Source organism: Onthophagus taurus, chromosome 6 (genome assembly GCF_036711975.1).
Source record: "Onthophagus taurus isolate NC chromosome 6, IU_Otau_3.0, whole genome shotgun sequence".
In the NCBI taxonomy this organism is placed as follows: Eukaryota; Metazoa; Arthropoda; class Insecta; order Coleoptera; family Scarabaeidae; genus Onthophagus; species Onthophagus taurus.
In genome coordinates this window covers 12,433,109-12,452,889 of record NC_091971.1, presented here as the reverse complement: position 1 = coordinate 12,452,889, position 19,781 = coordinate 12,433,109, and the positions used below count along the sequence as shown (strand labels likewise).

General features: G+C 31.0%; 1 protein-coding gene and 1 long non-coding RNA gene across 2 annotated transcripts in view; one reads left to right on the top strand and one right to left on the bottom strand.

The window, feature by feature from the left end:
* Positions 1–19,781, top strand: part of LOC111424281 (adenylate cyclase type 5) — a 119,387-nt gene that overhangs the window by 2,127 nt on the left and 97,479 nt on the right. The gene's annotated exons all lie outside the window — the stretch shown is intronic.
* On the bottom strand, positions 10,658–12,139 carry LOC139429916 (uncharacterized). The gene is made up of 2 exons (XR_011640511.1): positions 11,870–12,139; positions 10,658–11,765 (listed from the first exon to the last, which is right to left on the bottom strand). It is a non-coding gene; the product is annotated as an uncharacterized lncRNA (long non-coding RNA).

The following is a 19,781-nucleotide window of genomic DNA, read 5'->3' as shown; positions in this document are numbered from 1 at the left end:
TAGTTTCTTGAACGATCTTTTTGAAAATATCACCAATTACTAATTAAAGTATCCTCTTTTTAATGCCAAACGCCGTTTTGAAAAATCACTTTTAGTTCTTGAGAAAAAAATTTCTGAAATAATGGACAATTTTTTCGAATTTTGCAATTTTCGCCGATTAAGTTTTAAAAATTCGTATAAAATCCAGTTCTTGGAATATGAGTATGAAAATTACCCAAGGTGTTAATAAAAGTGTCCTCTTTCCAATGAACCAACCCGTTTTGAAAAATAACTTTTAGTTTTTGAGAAAACAATATTTGAAGTTTTGATAAAATTTTCGATGTTGCAGTTTTCATCGATAACTTGCAAAATTCACTATAAAACTAGTTTCTTGAACGATCCTTTTGAAAATATCACCAATTACTAATTAAAGTATCCTCTTTTTAATGCCAAACGCCGTTTTGAAAAATCACTTTTAGTTCTTGAGAAAAAAATTTTTGAAATAATCGACAATTTTTTCGAATTTTGCAATTTTCGCCGATTAAGTTTTAAAAATTCGTATAAAATCCAGTTCTTGGAATATGAGTATGAAAATTTCCCAAAGTGTTAATAAAAGTGTCCTCTTTCCAATGAACTAACCCGTTTTGCAAAATAACTTTTAGTTTTTGAGAAAACAATGTTTGAAGTTTTGATAAAATTTTCGATGTTGGAATTTTCATCGATAACTTTCCAAATTCGTTATAAAATTCATTTTTTGAAGGATCCTTGTGGAAATATCACCAATTATTAATTAAAGTATCCTCTTTTTAATACAGCAAGCCGTTTTGAGAAATCACTTTCAGATCTTGAGAAATAAATTTTTGAAATCATCGACAATTTCTTCTAATTTGGAAGTTTCGCCGATTAAGTTTTAAAAATTCGTATAAAATCCAGTTCTTGGAATAGGAGTATGAAAATTCCCCAAAGTGTTAATAAAAGTGTCCTCTTTCCAATGAACCAACCCGTTTTGAAAAATAACTTTTAGTTTTTGAGAAAATAATATTTGAAGTTTTGATAAAATTTTCGATGTTGCAATTTTCATCGATAACTTTCCAAATTCGTTATAAAATTCATTTTTTGAAGGATCCTTGTGGAAATATCACCAATTATTAATTAAAGTATCCTCTTTTTAATGCAACAAGCCGTTTTGAAAAATCTCTTTTACTTCTTGAGAAATAAATTTTTGAAATGATTGAGAATTTTTTCGAATTTTGCAATTTTCGCCGATTAAGTTTTAAAAATTCGTATAAAATCCAGTTCTTGGAATATGAGTATGAAAATTACCCAAAGTGTTAATAAAAGTGTCCTCTTTCCAATGAACCTACCAGTTTTGAAAAATAACTTTTAGTTTTTGAGAAAACAATATTTGAAGTTTTGAGAAAATGTTCGATGTTTCAATTTTCATCGATAACTTGCAAAATTCGCTATAAAACTAATTTATTGAAGGATCTTTGTGTATATATCACCAATTATTAATGAAAGTATCCTCTTTTTAATGCAAAAAGCCGTTTTGAAAAATCACTTTCAGTTCTTGAGAAATACATTTTTGAAATGATCGACAATTTTTTAAAATTTTACAATTTTCTCCGATTAAGCTTTAAAAATTCGTATAAAATCCAGTTCTTGGAATATGAGTATAAAAATTTCCCAAAGTGTTAATAAAAGTTTCCTCTTTCCAATGAACCAACCTGTTTTGAAAAATAACTTTTAGTTTTTGAGAAAACAATATTTGAAGTTTTGAGAAAATTTTCGATGTTGCAGTTTTCATCGATAACTTGCAAAATTCGCTATAAAATTAGTTTTTTGAACGATCCTTTTGAAAATATCATCAATTATTAATTAAAGTATCCTCTTTTTAATGCAACAAGCCGTTTTGAAAAATCACTTTCAGTTCTTGAGATATAAATGTTTGAAATTATCGAAAATTTTTTCGAATATTGCAATTTTCGCTGATTAAGTTTTAAAAATTCGTATAAAATCCATTTCTTGGAATATGAGTATAAAAATTTCCCAAAGTATTAATAAAAGTTTCCTCTTTCCAATGAACCAACCCGTTTTGTAAAATAACTTCTAGCTTTTGAGAAAACAATATTTGAAGTTTTGAGAAAATTGTCGATGTTGCAATTTTCATCGATAACTTACAAAATTCGCTATAAAATTAGTTTCTTGAACAATCCTTTTGAAAATATCACCAATTATTAATTAAAGTATCCTCTTTTTAATGCAAAACGCCGTTTTGAAAAATCACTTTTAGTTTTTGAGAAATAAATTTTTGAAATAATCGACAATTTCTTCGGATTTTGCAATTTTCGCCGATTAAGTTTTAAAAATTCGTATAAAATCCATTTCTTGGAATATGAGTTTGAAAATTACCCAAAGTGTTAATAAGAGTGTCCTCTTTCCAATGAACCAACACGTTTTGAAAAATAACTTTTAGTTTTTGAGAAAACAATATTTGAAGTTTTGAGAAAATTGTCGATGTTGCAATTTTCATCGATAACTTACAAAATTCGCTATAAAATTAGTTTCTTGAACAATCCTTTTGAAAATATCACCAATTATTAATTAAAGTATCCTCTTTTTAATGCAAAACGCCGTTTTGAAAAATCACTTTTAGTTTTTGAGAAATAAATTTTTGAAATAATCGACAATTTCTTCGGATTTTGCAATTTTCACCGATTAAGTGTTAAAAATTCGTATAAAATCCATTTCTTGGAATATGGGTTTGAAAATTACCCAAAGTATTAATAAGAGTGTCCTCTTTCCAATGAACCAACACGTTTTGAAAAATAACTTTTAGTTTTTGAGAAAACAATATTTGAAGTTTTGAGAAAATTTTCGATGTTGCAGTTTTCATCGATAACTTCCAAAATTCGCTATAAAATTAGTTTCTTGAACAATCCTTTTGAAAATATCACCAATTATTAATTAAAGTATCCCCTTTTTAATGCAAAACGCCGTTTTGAAAAATCACTTTTAGTTCTTGAGAAATAAATTTTCGAAATAATCGACAATTTCTTCGGATTTTGCAATTTTCACCGATTAAGTGTTAAAAATTCGTATAAAATCCATTTCTTGGAATATGGGTTTGAAAATTACCCAAAGTATTAATAAGAGTGTCCTCTTTCCAATGAACCAACACGTTTTGAAAAATAACTTTTAGTTTTTGAGAAAACAATATTTGAAGTTTTGAGAAAATTTTCGATGTTGCAGTTTTCATCGATAACTTCCAAAATTCGCTATAAAATTAGTTTCTTGAACAATCCTTTTGAAAATATCACCAATTATTAATTAAAGTATCCCCTTTTTAATGCAAAACGCCGTTTTGAAAAATCACTTTTAGTTCTTGAGAAATAAATTTTTGAAATGATCGACAATTTTAATCGCCGATTAAGTTTTAAAAATTCGTATATAATCCAGTTCTTGGAATATGAATATGAAAATATCCCAAAGTGTTAATAAAAGTGTGTCACTATCTGTTCCATCACTAATCTTAACCTATTACTAGTCTTTTCTGTAAGAGTTATCAAAAAATTTCTTTCTAATTTTATTTCTAGTAGCTCTAGTGTTAGTTGTGATTCAGTGTTAGATAATACTGATGAATAATTTGGTCATAATAAATTTATTATTGATACAGAAATTCTTGTTTTACTGAGGTTTGACTTATTCATTCATATATAAAAAACACTTCTTCTCAGTATCAAAATGTTTTATTATTTATATAATTAAAAACATTATTTTTTCTTCGACGTTTCGAGCATTTATTGCTAACTATCAAGAATATGTTCCTTAAGCGTTTTAAATTGTTATATTTAGTATATCGTTTGTATTAGTTTGATGTTTTAATTTAATTTTAGGAACATATTCTTGATAATGAGCAATAAATGCTGGAAACGTCAAAGAAAAAATAATGTTTTTAATTATATAAATAATAAAACATTTTGATACTGAGAAGTGTTTTTTATATATGAATGAATTTATTATTAATGTTGTCATCTTTAAAGATATTAAAGAACGAACCTTCCCATCTACTTATTTTAAGAGTATCAAAAATATAGTTTTTCGTTCCACTTTCTCGGTTATTCGATGTAGTACATCAAGAGCTTTTCACCCTTTTTAATGTAACGACGGATTTAAGTTATTTTCCCGGTCCTTTATACATACACTTCAAAAGCATTTTGTGTAGAAAATGGTGTTGGAAAGAATATTGAGAAGATTCTTTTTAATAAAATAAATTGAAATTGTTAAGTGAACGGCGCCGAGGGTTTTTGTTAAATTATTAATTCCGGTGCTCGTCAGCTTCCTACGGGGACTAAGTGGACAACTCCTGCGGGATTAATCGTGGAAACGGGTTGCACTTCAATAATGGAACGTCCAAATTGGGATTTAAATTATTGATCAAAGCGCTACAACGCTTCGCCAAAACGAGTTACACTTAATAATTCCTTTTTTAGGTCACTTTAAAACGAACCTAACTTTAAAACGTTTATTGATTTTCATCTAATTTATTTCCGCCTAATTTTCGAAACGCTTTTTATGTGCTACCTTTTAATAAATGCAAAGAGATCTTTTTATGGAAGATAATAAAAATTAAAACGTCCAATAACTCTTTTTATGAGATAATAAAAATTTCAATTTTAATTTTATTTCTTAATTTTAAAGTTTTTGTCTTCACCGTATTAATTCGTTATATCGAGATTTTTACTGGATTAATTAAAATTATTTGAACACCCTGTATTATATTAAAGAGATTTCGCAGCCGTAATAAGACAGTTAAATTGAATTTGCCCTGTTTCGATAAGCTTCACATTACGTTCAACACGTGTGTCAATAACGCTTAAAGCTCTAGCAACACCGTATATAACACAAAGCACGCCCAAGGCACCTTTAGTAGTGGGTAACCCAAAATAGACGATTTCGAAGTGATTTTGTATTAATTTACGGAACGATCATCAACTCAACGGTATTAAACAGCCTATGGTATTAATTTATAATTGTGTTGTATTAACTTTTTGCTTGTTTATCGAAAAAGGATTGCTTATTTTTTTGTTAATAAAAAAGAGAAAAATTTGAACGAGTTCATCGCTCTTATAAATTGTAAAAAATTCCAGCAGAAAGTCGGAAAGGATAAAAACTTTTCCACTGGAGCTTTACGTTTTTAGAAAGCTCGCATAAATCTACACGACTCGTCCGTATATGTTATATTTACGAGGTTTTATGTAAAATGTTACTTTGACAACTATTTAGAACATAAATTGATTCATGGAGTAAAACATTAAATATTGTACAACGAACCAGACAGATGATTTAATTGTTATGGGTTATTATAAATAACATTGCTACAAGAATGTTGTGTTAAACTACCATGTTTTGGTAAATATTATTAGTGGTCGAATTTTGCAATTTTCGCCGATTAAGTTTTAAAAATTCGTATAAATCCATTTTTTGGAATATGAGTTTGAAAATTTTATGAATGCGGGGGAAAAATTAAAAATTCATTTTAATTTAAAAAACTTAAAAAATGCATTTTAATTAAAAAAAAATTTGTAATCAAAGAAATATAAATAAACTTAAAAAAGACTGGAACAATCATAATCCATACTTCAGCAAAAATTTAAGGGAATAGTCGGGAATACTCTGGTCAGAAGGTTAATTTGCAAGAAAAAGTCTGAAATTGCAATAGTTATAAACTAGACTTCAGCAAAAATCAGGAATTACATTGTTTAAAGTCCTCATGAAGTCTCAAATTACTGTTCAGATAATAAGAGGCTCCCAAAAAGATGATGATAGACACCCAGAAAGAAGTTGCTGTCAGTATCAAGAACAAAACATACATAACGTTGGCAGAAGACTAGATATTGCTTCTAAAAAACTAAATACTGCTTTCTGAAGACTAGATACTGTGGACAGGTCGAAATACAGCGTCTGGAACACTAAATACTGCCTTCTAAAGACTAAAATTGCTTTGTGGAGACTAAATACTGCTTTCTGAAGACTAGATATTGTTGACAGGTCTAAGTACTGCAAAAGAAAGGTAAGATAGTGTTGGAGAAAACATACATAACGTTGGCAGAAGACTAGATACTGCTTCTAGAAGACTAAATACTGCTTTCTGAAGACTAGATACTTTCGACAGGTCTAAATACAGCGTCTGGAACACTAAATACTGCCTTCTAAAGACTAAAATTGCTTTGTGGAGACTAAATACTGCTTTCTGAAGACTAGATACTGCTAACAGGTCTAAATATTACAAAAGAAAGATAAAATATTTTGGAAAAAACATACATAACTTTGGCAGAAGACTAGATACTACTTCTAGAAGACTAAATACTGCTTTCTGAAGACTAGATACTGCCGACAGGTCTAAATACAGCGTCTGGAACTAAATACTGCTTTCTAAAGACTAAAATTGCTTTGTGGGGACTAAATACTGCTTTCTGAAGACTAGCTACTGCTGACAGATATTGTTGGAGAAAACATTAAAAAGGCGCCGGCGCCCTCGGTAGCGCCGCCTCTGTTCCAATGAACCTACCCGTTTTGAAAATTAACTTTTAGTTTTTGAGAAAACAATATTTGAAGCTTTGATAAAATTTTCGATGTTGCAATTTTCATCGATAATTTGCAAAATTCTCTATAAAATTAATTCCTTGAAGGATCCTTGTGGAAATATCACTAATTATTAATTAAAGTATCCTCTTATTAATGCAAAAAGCCGTTTGGAAAAATCACTTTCAGTTCTTGAGAAATAAATGTTTGAAATGATGGACAATTTTTTCGAATTTTGCAATTTTCGCCGACTTAGCTTTAAAAATTCGTATAAAATCCAGTTCTTGGAATATGAGTATGAAAATCATAGTGTTAATAAAAGTATCCTCTTTCCAATAAACCAACCCGTTTTGAAAAATAACTTTTAGTTTTTGAGAAAACAATATTTGAAGTTTTTGATAAAATTTTCGATGTTGCAATTTTCATCAATAACTTTCAAAATTCGCTATAAAATTCATTTCTTGAAGGATCCTTGTGGAAATATCACCAATTACTAATTATAGTATCCTCTTTATAATGCAACAAGCCGTTTTGAAAAATCACTTTCAGTTCTTGAGAAATCAATTTTTGAAATCATCGACAATCTCTTCTAATTTTGCAAGTTTCGCCGATTAAGTTTTAAAAATTCGTATAAAATCCAGTTCTTAGAATATGAGTATGAAAATTCTCCAAAGTGTTAATAAAAGTGTCCTCTTTCCAATGAACCAACTCGTTTTGAAAAATAACTTTTAGTTTTTGAGAAAACAATATTTGAAGTTTTTGATAAAATTTTCGATGTTGCAATTTTCATCGATAACTTTCAAAATTCGCTATAAAATTCATTTCTTGAAGGATCCTTGTGGAAATATCACCAATTATTAATTAAAGTATCCTCTTTTTAATGCAACAAGCCGTTTTGAAAAATCACTTTTAATTCTTGAGAAATGAATTTTTGAAATTATCGACAATTTTTTCGAATTTTGCAATTTTCGCCGATTAAGAGACTTACGGCTAAACCCGAATGTTTCTAGTTCTAGATCTAGTATTAGTTCTATTTTTCAATCACGTGCTGAAGTCCAAAGATAAACCATATACATTGCTTCATGACAACACGTTTCAGCCAGATATCGCAATAACTGTAATTGTAGCTTAACCCTTAGAAACCTGATTTTACAAATTAAATTTTAATAAATATCAATGTACAAAAAAAGCAGGTATCAGGTATAAATAATGCAAAACATTGTTTTTTTTTGTTATAGTGTAAAGAAATCTTACATTTCTTACAAATCCAAGACATAAGCTGGGTGCTAAGGTGGAGAAAGAGGAGAGAAAAAAAATAAAACTTTGGCAAAGAAAGAAGGTGATTCTGATTACTAAAGCAATTTAAAACCTGCAGTAAAAAGTATCTAATCACAGTAATCACCCACAAGTAGTATCTAGTGTTCTTCTACTAAACCTTCTTCAGGTAACATCTAATCAAAATTTTGAGCCCATATTCACCCGATAGTCATTTATTTTTAAGTTATGAAGTTGACGTTATCAACAAAAAAAAAATCTTAAATTCTCCGTAATAAAATTAATTATTGATGACGTCATAACTTAAAAAACAAATGACTAACGGGAAGTGAATATACGATCAAAATGTATGTTTTGAAAACTAGTAGTAGACTTGTTTTGCCGTTTTTACAAAATAATGTTTATGAGCATTTTATTGAATTTATTCCATAATCATGTAATCAAGTAAGGGGAGTGATCCATCAGTATTTATTCTTCTGGAAGCAGTATATAGTCTTCTACAATCAGTATTCATCTTCTCCAAGTAGTATCAAATCACTTACAAGTAGTAACCAGGCTTTTGCCATCATTATCTCGTCTTGTGTCATCAATGTCTAGTCTTCTGCCAGTAATATCTACCTTTCTACAAGTAATGGGAGTGGTCTGTCATCCAGTATTTAGTCTTCTGCAAGCAGTATCCATCTTCTCCAAGTAGTATCTAATCACCTACATGAATAATAAGGCTGAATAATAATTAAAACTAGAACTAACACTAGTTGTAATGTACGTTAGTTGAGGGTAGGACTTTTAAACCTGATTGTTGACTGTACTTGGTTTTCTCGTTTTATTTTCTGACCGATTTTGATACCAGCATAACGTCTCAGAAAGCTCAGTTCTGATGTCAACTAACTTCATAATGTCCTTCTACGATTTCTCATTTATCACAGTCATGTCGATTAAGTGATAGAACAGCCTCTTTCTTGATTGTATGCGGATAAGATATCGACCGATCAATCTATCCATCAGATCAACGCCTCCCTTGTGGGCATTCATTTTCTGCTTTTTTGTTATAGCGGAATATAGTTTTAGCTGGTTCAAAACTAACATAGGTAGAAAGTACTAAAACTTGTTTATTGTCTTTATAGCTTGTTGCTGAGAATTCCATACCTTTAAAAGTAGCAACATTTTCATGGTATGTTCATCTGGACACGATTAACTTCTAGATTTCCTTTCTTTCTGGAAACTTGCAAAATTTTCCAAGTTTGTTTCTCTGTACAGGTGTCCAAATTTCGATGGGTTTACAAGATATCTCAGTTATTATGAAAGATAGAAAGTTGCGGCTTTCGCAAACCTGAGCTACTTTTTTGTGAAACTTACAATGGCGCAAACCAAATTTTCATAGCCCTCTTCGTGTTTGATATTCAGGGAGTGTTTCAAAATTTACGATTTTCAGACACCTCCTGTATCTCGGCTATCCGTAAACGTAAGAACGAGTTCTAATAGATTTTTTCACGTAGAATCCAATGGTGCACGTCAAATTTTTCTAGTCATCACGGTTTTTGAGTTATAAAGAGCTGAGTATTTTAGAAGTTGAGTATTCAGTATTTGAGTTGTGTTTATAACTCAAAAACCGTGATGACTAGAAAAATTCTACGTGCACCATTGGATTCCACGTGAAAAAATCTATTAGAACCCGTTTTTACTTTTTTACTAAGTTTCCGGATAGCCGAGATACAGGAGGTGTCTGAAAATCGTAAATTTCAAACACTTCCTGTATATCAAAAACGAAGAGGGCTATGACAATTTGGTTTGCGCCATTGTAAGTTTCACAAAAAAGTAGCTCAGGTTCGCGAAAGCCGCAACTTTCTATCTTTCATAATAACTGAGATACTCTGCAAACCCATCGAAATTGGACACCCTGTACAGTGCCAAGACAATAAATGCTTTCTTTGGTTAAGTAATTGGTTAAAATAAATTACATGATTTACATATCTTGGAACTGGTTGTGACAATCGAATAACTGCATTTGATACTGCTCCTAGGTCTGGTTGGCAAGATAAATGTTCAATATCTTTAGCTCACTTGTGGAGTTATTGGGCAAATATTGCTTCATGGAATGCCTAATTTTTTTGGCACACATTTGCTTGTTCTGTTACGATGGTCAAATAGTAATAAATCATTCGTTCAGGAGATCTATCACAAGTCTAATTTTGTGCAATCTATCATGTTGGGGATGATCAGGTGACAAAATTTGTCTAATTTGATCAAATTTGTTAAACTTACGTAATTCCGAGACATTAACAGGTTCTATAAAGTTGGGAATCTTTTGAAAAGCATACACATTTGACTCATTCATTGAAAAAAACTGGAAAGTTGTTCCCAAATCAAGAATTTCAAGCATATTGGACAATGTCTATACTTTTTACGTCCATACCATTCTAGCTCTATCTGAAATTCTCTTTGACTCGAATAGTAATTAATGTCATCTTCATTTTCGCTGGTTAGATAAATATCTATTAAGAAATAGTCAAAAAACTTAATTGTAAAACCCAGTATCTTAGAAACTTAGGGTATTTAAGATGAAAAATTGTTTCTTATTGAATTTTCTGTAACTCTTGGTATATTTTCGAAACAAATTCACGTAAATCTGAAAACGAATGCATACAAATTTCTATGGATATAGAAGTCATATGGAAGACCTTTCAGTAGCCACGGAAATAGGAAATGAAATTCTCGTTGGCTTCAGATTGAATTTTAGGACGTATAATAATCGTAAGGGAAGTTCGCGAAATCCTCTTTACTTTTCGTATTATTAAAAAAAAAGTAAATCAACAAACAAAACAAAAATACAACATTTATTCTTTCATTAAATATTCAGTAGATACAAAATGTTCGAACTTTATTTAAAATCGATAATTGAAAGCTATTCATGTCGATATCTCTATGACACACATTGACGGTAATATTGAAACGTATTCGTTAAATTTTGAAAACTATTGAATGTCGGCTTAAAATGTTTTTGGGAAAAAACTTTTTTTAAACGTCCGTAACAATTGCGAACGATGGGTGGCCCTTTGATCAAAACGCGGGAAAACATTCAATTTCGGAACGCTTTATGTTCGCATTTGAACGCTTTGCGTGCGCGTGATGGTTCAATATATAACCGGATTGATATCGAAAGTACTGTTAAATCGAAGATAAAAAATTGAATGAAGTTGACATAACATTTATCTAAACAAATAATTAAAATTTTTGTTTATTAAAGATTTTAATTATTATAATGACAGGTTAAGATTGCTAAACTTGATTATTACAGTGTTTACGACTACGTTTATTACATGTTATAGACATGTAATTGAGTTAAATGGTTATGTTATTCAGTTTATACAGTTGAGGAAACTCTCCGTTTTATTAAACCTGACAGTTACAATGAGTTAGATATTCCGGTTTCAAATCTCACAGAGTCCGCTATGAATTTCAAATGGAGAAATGTTGTAGGTTGGTGTAGCAACAGGGATGGGTCCTGTACCCCCATAAAACTTTATAATTAGGAAAGTTACACAGTTGGAATAAAAAAAATTTATATCTAACTTGCTAACCTAGATTATTAATCCATTAAACATTATCTTAATATACAGTGTGTTAATTAATTTATAACATTTTATAACACGCGATTTGCGTATTGTATACCTATACTGTGATATTGGTTGCATACTTGCAATTATGACGTACGATAATTAAATTAACACACTGTACATATAAACTATTAGTTGTCGTTTTTATATGATACTGTAATAATATTGGGTTCCACTCATAATTTTATGAATTAATTAATAAACAATAGTTTTGTTATAAGAAATAATTACAATAAAGAGGAAATAATGACATTCCGTAGAAAAATCCTTGTAAATCGAGAGCCTAGAGAGTTTATTAGTACTTCTTCAAATCTAAAAAATAGATAAATACAATTCAATCAGATAAAAACAACAATAAAATCAGTGATCTTACCATTCAAATTAATATTATAATTAAAATATAAAGAACAACTCACGTATTGATATCAAAGTTGATATACCGAGGATAGTTAAAGCTGATCGTGGAAAAATTTCATAAAAGTTTGTTATAGTTCTCATTGATTTCATCGTTATTTGTAAAAATGTTTTAATCAATGATAAATCCGTTCGTATTTCCGTCGTAGATTAAGAAATACTCTTGTATTTACATAGTTAAAAAAAAAGAGGCCACAAAAAAACGAAACATAACCTCCAAATCCAAAGTATTCAATTTATGGGTGATTACAGCCAAAAAACTTCTTGAAATGCCTAAAAACATAAAGCTATAATGAATTACATCAGATTTTAATCAGTTTAAAACCGAAATGTTGAAAATTAAAAATGTGAAGATTTTGAAAGAAACGGAATATAAATTTTGGAATGAAAGAAGAATTAATGTGAAAAATTGTGTCAAAGGGGAATGAAATAATTCAGAGTATTCAGACATTGAAGGATTTCAATAAATATAGTTTATTTAAAAAGTAATTTTTAAAAATTTTGAAGAAAAACCAAATGTCAATAAGAGATGGCGCTCAGAAATACAAATTTTTTACACTTTATCTTGTGGTATCAAAGAGGGTGATGGACAAAAAAGAGAATTTTTGCCGAAAATAGGGTGAAAAATGAATAACGAGGACGCGAGAATTCGCTTCTTGATCATCATTGGGTAAACATCTATTTTGAAAGGCTCGTGAAATCCTACGAAGATAAATTTCTGAAGAAAAAACATAACCAAAGAAATTCACAATTGAGGGAGAAGAAAAGAAGCTAAAATTAATTAAGAAGAGTACGATAACCAACCTGGGAAAGAAGACATCGGAATAGTTTTTCCGGAAAGCCACCAAGGGGGTACCAGCACATTCCACCAAGAGGGAAAAAGGAGCAGCTCAAACCAGGGAGGAATTAAGATTTCAATCAATTCCACCAACATTTGTAAAACCAAAGAAGTTAAGATTTTTTTTTTATTTTCGATATACCATTTCTAAAAAAATAACTCACTTACCTCGTATGTAATCCAGAGCGAATCAAAAAGAATCAATTTATTTAAGAAGTTTTAGAGCTGAAAGTTATAGATTAACTTAAATGATGTTTAAAGATTGTTATTTATTTATTGTATTTAATTAAAGTATTTTTATTCATTTTCGAAAGACAAATACACAAATTATCACAATACCAAACATAAAGCACTCAATTTCGACTCAGAACAAAACAGTATTAAGAAATATAATAACATTTACCAAAACATGGTAGTTTAACATAACATTCTTGTAGCATTGTTATTTATAATAATTATAATAACAAATGACTATCGGGAAGTGAATATGGGCTCAAAATGTGTGTTTTGAAAAATGAATATAGACTTGTTTTGCCGTTTTTGCAAAACAATGTTTATAAGCGTTTTATTGAATTTATTTCATAATTAATAAGCATGGATACTACTTGTACATGATTAGATACTGCTTGTAGGTGCTTAGATATTACTTGCAGAAGAATAAATATTGATAGCAAAGCATTCCTCTTGCTTGCAAAAGATTAGATGTTACCTGACTGTTTTAACTGTAGGTTTTAAATTGCTTTAGTATCAGAATCACCTTCTCTCTTAACCAAAGTTTTATTTTTTTACTCTCTTTTTTCTCCACCTATATCTCAACGTAACTCTTGAGAAAGCAACATAGGTAGAGAGTATATCTCTTGGATTTATAAGAAATTTTTAAAAAACAATGATAACAAGAAAAAAACAATGTTTCGCATTACTTCATGCCTAAGTACATTAACAGTTAGTGCGAAATAGTTATGGTTATTATACCTGCTTTTTTGTGCATTGATATACAGGGTGTGTCAAATGTCTGGAATATAGCCAACAACTTCGTAATTTATGGTTTTAAAGAAAAATGTTTCAAATACAAGTTTCTTTATTAATCATGGCGCACTTTTTGGCGATATTTGCTTGTTTGTATTGTTTTTTGTTTCGTTGCTATGGCAACCAATATTGTTATTTTAAGTGGGATGCATATGTTTTTTTTTGCATATTTTGATAGAGGATAAATCCCTCTATGCAATGAACATATCAAATCGTATGGTTTTATAAGAAAAAAACCGAGAAAAAATGCGTTTTTTGAAGATATTATCAGCAAATTACAATCAAAGTAGGTGCCGAAATAACGCCGTTGACAGCTTTAAATGTCAAAAAAATGACAGTTTCAACAATTATAAATAATTAATAATGTATGGGTACTACATTTAACGTAGTTTCATCATTGGTAGCTGTCTTCGGCCGTTCACTTTTAGAAGATTTTTAACGCTTCCGGTATTAAAGAATTCTTTTAATATTTTGGATACTGTAATTGTGTATCCGGGTAAATATTATTGAACAATGTACAAACTTCACTTTGAGTGCGTTTTCCATCACCGTACCCATACATCATTAATATTTGGATTCTTTGTTCGCTTAATTGCGCCATATTTCTTTAAACTGTCAATTTTTTCACAATTAAAGCTGTCAACGGCGTTATTTCGGCGCCCGCTTTGTTTGTAATTTGCTATTTAATATTTTCAAAGAATTTTTAAATATGCAAAAAATCATATGCATCCCATTTAAAATAACAATGTTGGTTGCCATAGTAACGAAACAAAAAACAATCTAAACAACCAAAATCGATGTAAAATGCGCCACAATTAATAAAGAATTTTTTATTTGAAACATTTTTCTTTAAAACCACAAACGGCGAAGTTATTGGTTATATTTCAGACATTTGACACAGCCTGTATATTAAAATTTAATTTGGAAAATCAGGGTTAATAGCTACAAGTACAATTATTGCGACATCTTAGAGAAACTTGTTCTCATGAGGTATGTGGTTTGACATTCTTTGGACTTCAGCACGTGATCGAAAAGTAGAACTAATACTAGATCTAGAACTATAAACATTCGGGTTTAGCCCAAATGTTGAAATTGGCTTAGTTCCATAGATTTTTCTATATAGGAAGAAGGTGTTTATAACAGCCATATCAATTATCCTTACGAATAGACACCAGCACCATTTCTTACCCCTTATGACGATATTACACGGTTCAACCAAATTCAACCAAAAGATATGCTGTCTATCCATCAAAATGAACTATTCAACTCACTTTGGGTGGAAGATGTTGTCGAATCAGGTCGTACGGTTAGGAATAACCCTAATTTGTGATCATTTAATTAAGGAGTTAACAAAAAAGAAGCAAAGAAATAGAAGGCGTTGGGGATATTAAGAAGACAGACTTTGAGAGCTTCAAACTGTGTAGTGAGAGAATTGGCAGAAGAGGATCCAGATTCATATAAGTGATACAGTGATGAGAGATGCTTTACCAGCACGAATAAAATTGCAAATTGTCCTCAAACATCTTGCTACTGGTGATTGTTTTGGATCATTGGAACAATTATACAGAGTACCCTAATGCACAATTTCTTCTTTTATCCTAAAAGTATGTGAAGCTATCTGGATATCACTACGAGATTACATCAAGGTAATCAGTATATTTGTTATCTTTTATTTTTATTTTATTTCTTATTAACATTGTACAGAATCTACAGGATGCATTTTATAGCTGATTGCGGCACGTCCGACGTATTATTTTCAATATATTGGTCAAACTGTTGTGTATGTGTTTGAGTAGTAGGCTGAGTGTGATAAGTCGGCGAATTTTGAGTTAATGTTTCAAATTGTTCTTCAATAATATAGTCTGGTGAGTTCACGGACCAAGATGTTTAAGATCATGAACATGTTGAACATTGCAGATTGAATATTTGTATCTACAAAATCATATGTAGACTGTGAATTTAATGGAGAACTTGTAGTGGGGGAGCTTGTAATGGACTGTAGTCGTTCCTGAACTATAACATTTTGTAATTTTTATGGCAGATTACGGCCCGATGTAAGAGTACATGTGTTTACACGTTCAATTCACTTTCATTTGCGTTGAAAGATGAACCGCAATTCACTTCAAAAGTGAAAATATTAAACCAGCCTGATTCTTTCAAAGCGATTGCACAATCACATTGAACGATTCACTTTTATGTTTACATGATTCAATTTCATTGCTTCATCCAAATTGAAAGGCAGAAGTGTAACATCGCCTTTATCGCTATAGAATGTTTTTCTAGGTGCCAGTCATGATATTTTGATTCTTCTTGCTTACCATTGTATGGTATGATGGTCTACCCCAACCAGTACAACGTTGTACTGTGAATCAAAAGTTTTTATTTTAATTATGGATGTTCCTGTATCTCATGATTACCCTTATTGACACTTGTCGCTGATGATGGGAGTGTTTCCCGAAATCGATGCGACTTAATATTAAATAAAAATTTTTGAGCAAGTTAAAGCATTTCCTCCATTTAACTGATTTTAGTCTCAGGCCATCTTCCAGTTCTTCTCTCGAGAAAAATCATATAAACATTTTTGTTACACCCATGTCAGTGGCGAATACTTCTAAATGAAAGACAATACAAGCATTACCAAGACAATACGATAACTTGTTATGAAACTTGGTTGTTTTGAACCACCATGCAGACAAATATACAGGGTGTCCCGTTAAGCGTACGGAGCGGCTGTATCTCAACAACAGTAAGGCCTAGAGGTTTGGGAAAAAAATCCTTATAAGCAAAGTGGGCAAGAGAAATACCTGGAAATTATTTTGAAGTTCGAAATTCGACCGCTAGGGGGCGTAACTGCCATAGAGAAACATAAAATTCCCGCTATCTCAGAAAGTTAGACGATGAGCTATAACTTTGACAACATCATTTAGTAGCTTGGATAATACCGCATCGCTTTTGTTTTGCGATATTTCTCATATCTGTCATAATAAGGGAGGGGGAGGCCGATGCGTTTTCAAATGTTTACATTTTAATATCTCCTGGACCATTCAACCGATTTTAATATTTTTGGTCTTGTTTGAAAGAGCATTTCATGCCCTTTTAAAAGATATTTTCAGTAAGACCGCTTGGTTTAAAACAAATAAGCTAGAGGTCGTTATCTGCAGCGGTTACATATTTTTGTGATTTTTGAAAAAAAGTTAAATGGAACGGTACTATTTACTTCACAGACCATTATCACCATAAAATTCGCTAAACATTAGTGAAAACCGCATCTCGATATCTCCATCCATTCTTGAATTATAGAAGAAAATGTTAAAAATTCGTATATCTTAATCGGATCAAGTTACCTTAGGAAACAAATAAGACAGAACAAAAATTTTATTATCTAGAACCTTCCTTCACACTTTATCCAAGCTTAGAACTGCTTCAAAACTACTTTTGAGACGTGTTTAAAAGCCAACGGATCAATGAAACATCAACAATGATAATAAAACAAAATAAACCAAAACACTTAGAATAACTTAAATTTTTGGCAAAAATAACTCACTAATGTGCGAAATGCCTTCCATAAACCTCGATGCATTTATTTAATCTAGTTTCGACGAAAAAAAAGCGCTGCTTAAGTCTCGGCCCTGGACACGTTTCTACTGGTATTTAGTGTTTTGTCATATTTTCCCTGGTTATTGGTTTTTCTTGAAAAGTCAGGTTGTTTAGTCTACCCAATAGATAAAGGGGTGAAAGCAATGTGGGTTTTGCTCGAACCAAGAATGTATATTATGCAAGTTTACATCAGCTTGTGGACAGATGCTTCATGCATCCATAGCATTTGTGATAAAAGGTTTGGATTTGCCCAAATCATATTTAAAAGTCAGTGGTAATAGTTCAGTTTGTTATCATAATCGGTATCTGTTAGGCCTGATGTAAAACAACGTGGTGGAGATATTATTCTCTTGAGAACTCTTGTGGACAATTGTTTTCGGAGTTCCCAGATTATGTGGGATCACATTGCGCACCAATATGATGTACGAATTCATAGAGATGTCTGAATGGACTACACGTTGCCAGTTTTCCGTAATCGCTAAGTCAATCTTAAAAACACTTCTAGAGAAAAATGTCTTTCTTTGTCGTAACTGCATTGCACATTTTTGCCATACAGTTGCATCGTATTCGAAATATTGAAAATAAATCATCATACGCTTCTGCGTTAGTAAATGACATGTTTACAATTACCATGGTTATGTGATTTGTTTTTCTCGATGAGGTAACTGAATCCGATTGATGGCACTCGAGTTTTTAACATTTTCTTCTATAACTCGAGAACGGGTGGCGATATCGAGATGCGGTTTTCACTAAAATTTAGCAAATTTTAAGGTGACTCATGCCCGGTTGCACCGTTTACATAGTTGAGCATAACTTAGTTAAGCAGTTCTTATAGTTAAGAAGAATTTAAATTTTATGTCTATTGCAATCAATGGCACCTATAATCCTGGGGAATGCAGCTATTCCATAAAACTGGTTTTGTACTGCTAGAATTTCTTCGGTATTACTTGGCATTTTTATGTATTGCGGTCTCAGCATAACAATTGCACGCGATACCCGCGATATAATTCTACTAGCTGTTGAAGTATGCATCCCGGTAAAATCAGCTACAATAGTTAAATGGCTAGCAGAAGCGTAAAATCTAAGGGTTGTTAGCAACTGGTTCATTGGAGACACACAGTTGTTTCTGTACAAAACAAGTAGTATTAAAATAATCTAAATTCAGCCTGTAAAAGTATAATTTAAAATAATGTATACTACTTACTTATTAGACGGAAATTCTATAATTTCTTGTATTTGTCGTAGAACATACAAACAACTTTGTTTTGTTAGACGAAATCTTTTAAAAAAAATATATTCGTCCATTTCGTGGAAATAATTGGATCTTGTGTATATTAATTTTGGAAAACCAAAATCAATTATTTCCAAAACATCTAAATCGTCGTCGAAAATTTGCAGATCCATTATTTTATTTTATTACTTTTTTAACGTATAGGTTATGTGCGGTTATGTCTATTTGACTTATGCGCTTGAGAACAACTTAAGCACTGGATTTCAAATACTTATATTTGAGAACGTCTTATTGATTTTGAGAACGGATTACTTGACGGTGCAACGCAAATTCATTACTTAAGCATTACTTAGCCTTTAAGCAATGCTTATGTATTACGGTGCAAACGGGCATAAGGGTCTGTGAAGTAAATAGTATCGTTCCATTTAACTTTTCTTCAAAAATCACGAAAATATGTAATCGCTGCAGATAACGTCCTCTAGCTCATTTGTTTTAAAGCAGACGGTCTTACTGAAAATATCTTTAAAAAGAGCATAAAATGCTCTTTCAAACAACACCGAAAACATTCAAATCGGTGGAATGGTCTAGGAGATATTAAAATGTAAACATATGAAAACGCATTGGCCTCCCCCTCCCTTATTATGACAGATATGAGAAATATCGCAAAACAAAAGCGATGCGATATTATCCAAGCTATTAAATGATGTTGTCAAAGTTATAGCTCATCGTCTAAGTTTCTGAGATAGCGGGAACTTTATGTTTCTCAATGGCAGTTACGCCCCCTAGCGGTCGAATTACGAACTTCAAAATAATTTCCAGCTATTTCTCTTGCCCACTTTGCTTATAAGGATTTTTTCCCAAACTTCTAGGCCTTACCGTTGTTGAGATACAGCCGCTCCGTACGCTTAACGGGACACCCTGTACATATGTTCCAAGGAAGTTTTGACATTCAAAGTCCATATTTGCTAATAACTTAGCAGAACCTTAAGAAGAATGTCCTATTAGACAAAATCAGGTCGAATAGGAGTTTATTGCCCAAATGTATAGTAGACTTCCACGACCGGTATTAGTAGAAATAAAACTAAAACTAGAAACTTCATAACACTGGGCATAACTTAAAAAACATGAATTTATGATAACTTTTTTTCGATTTAAGTTTATATAGAAAAAGCTTTTTTTGAAATCAATTTATTTTTCCGTACTAATCCTAGAGACGAAGGTT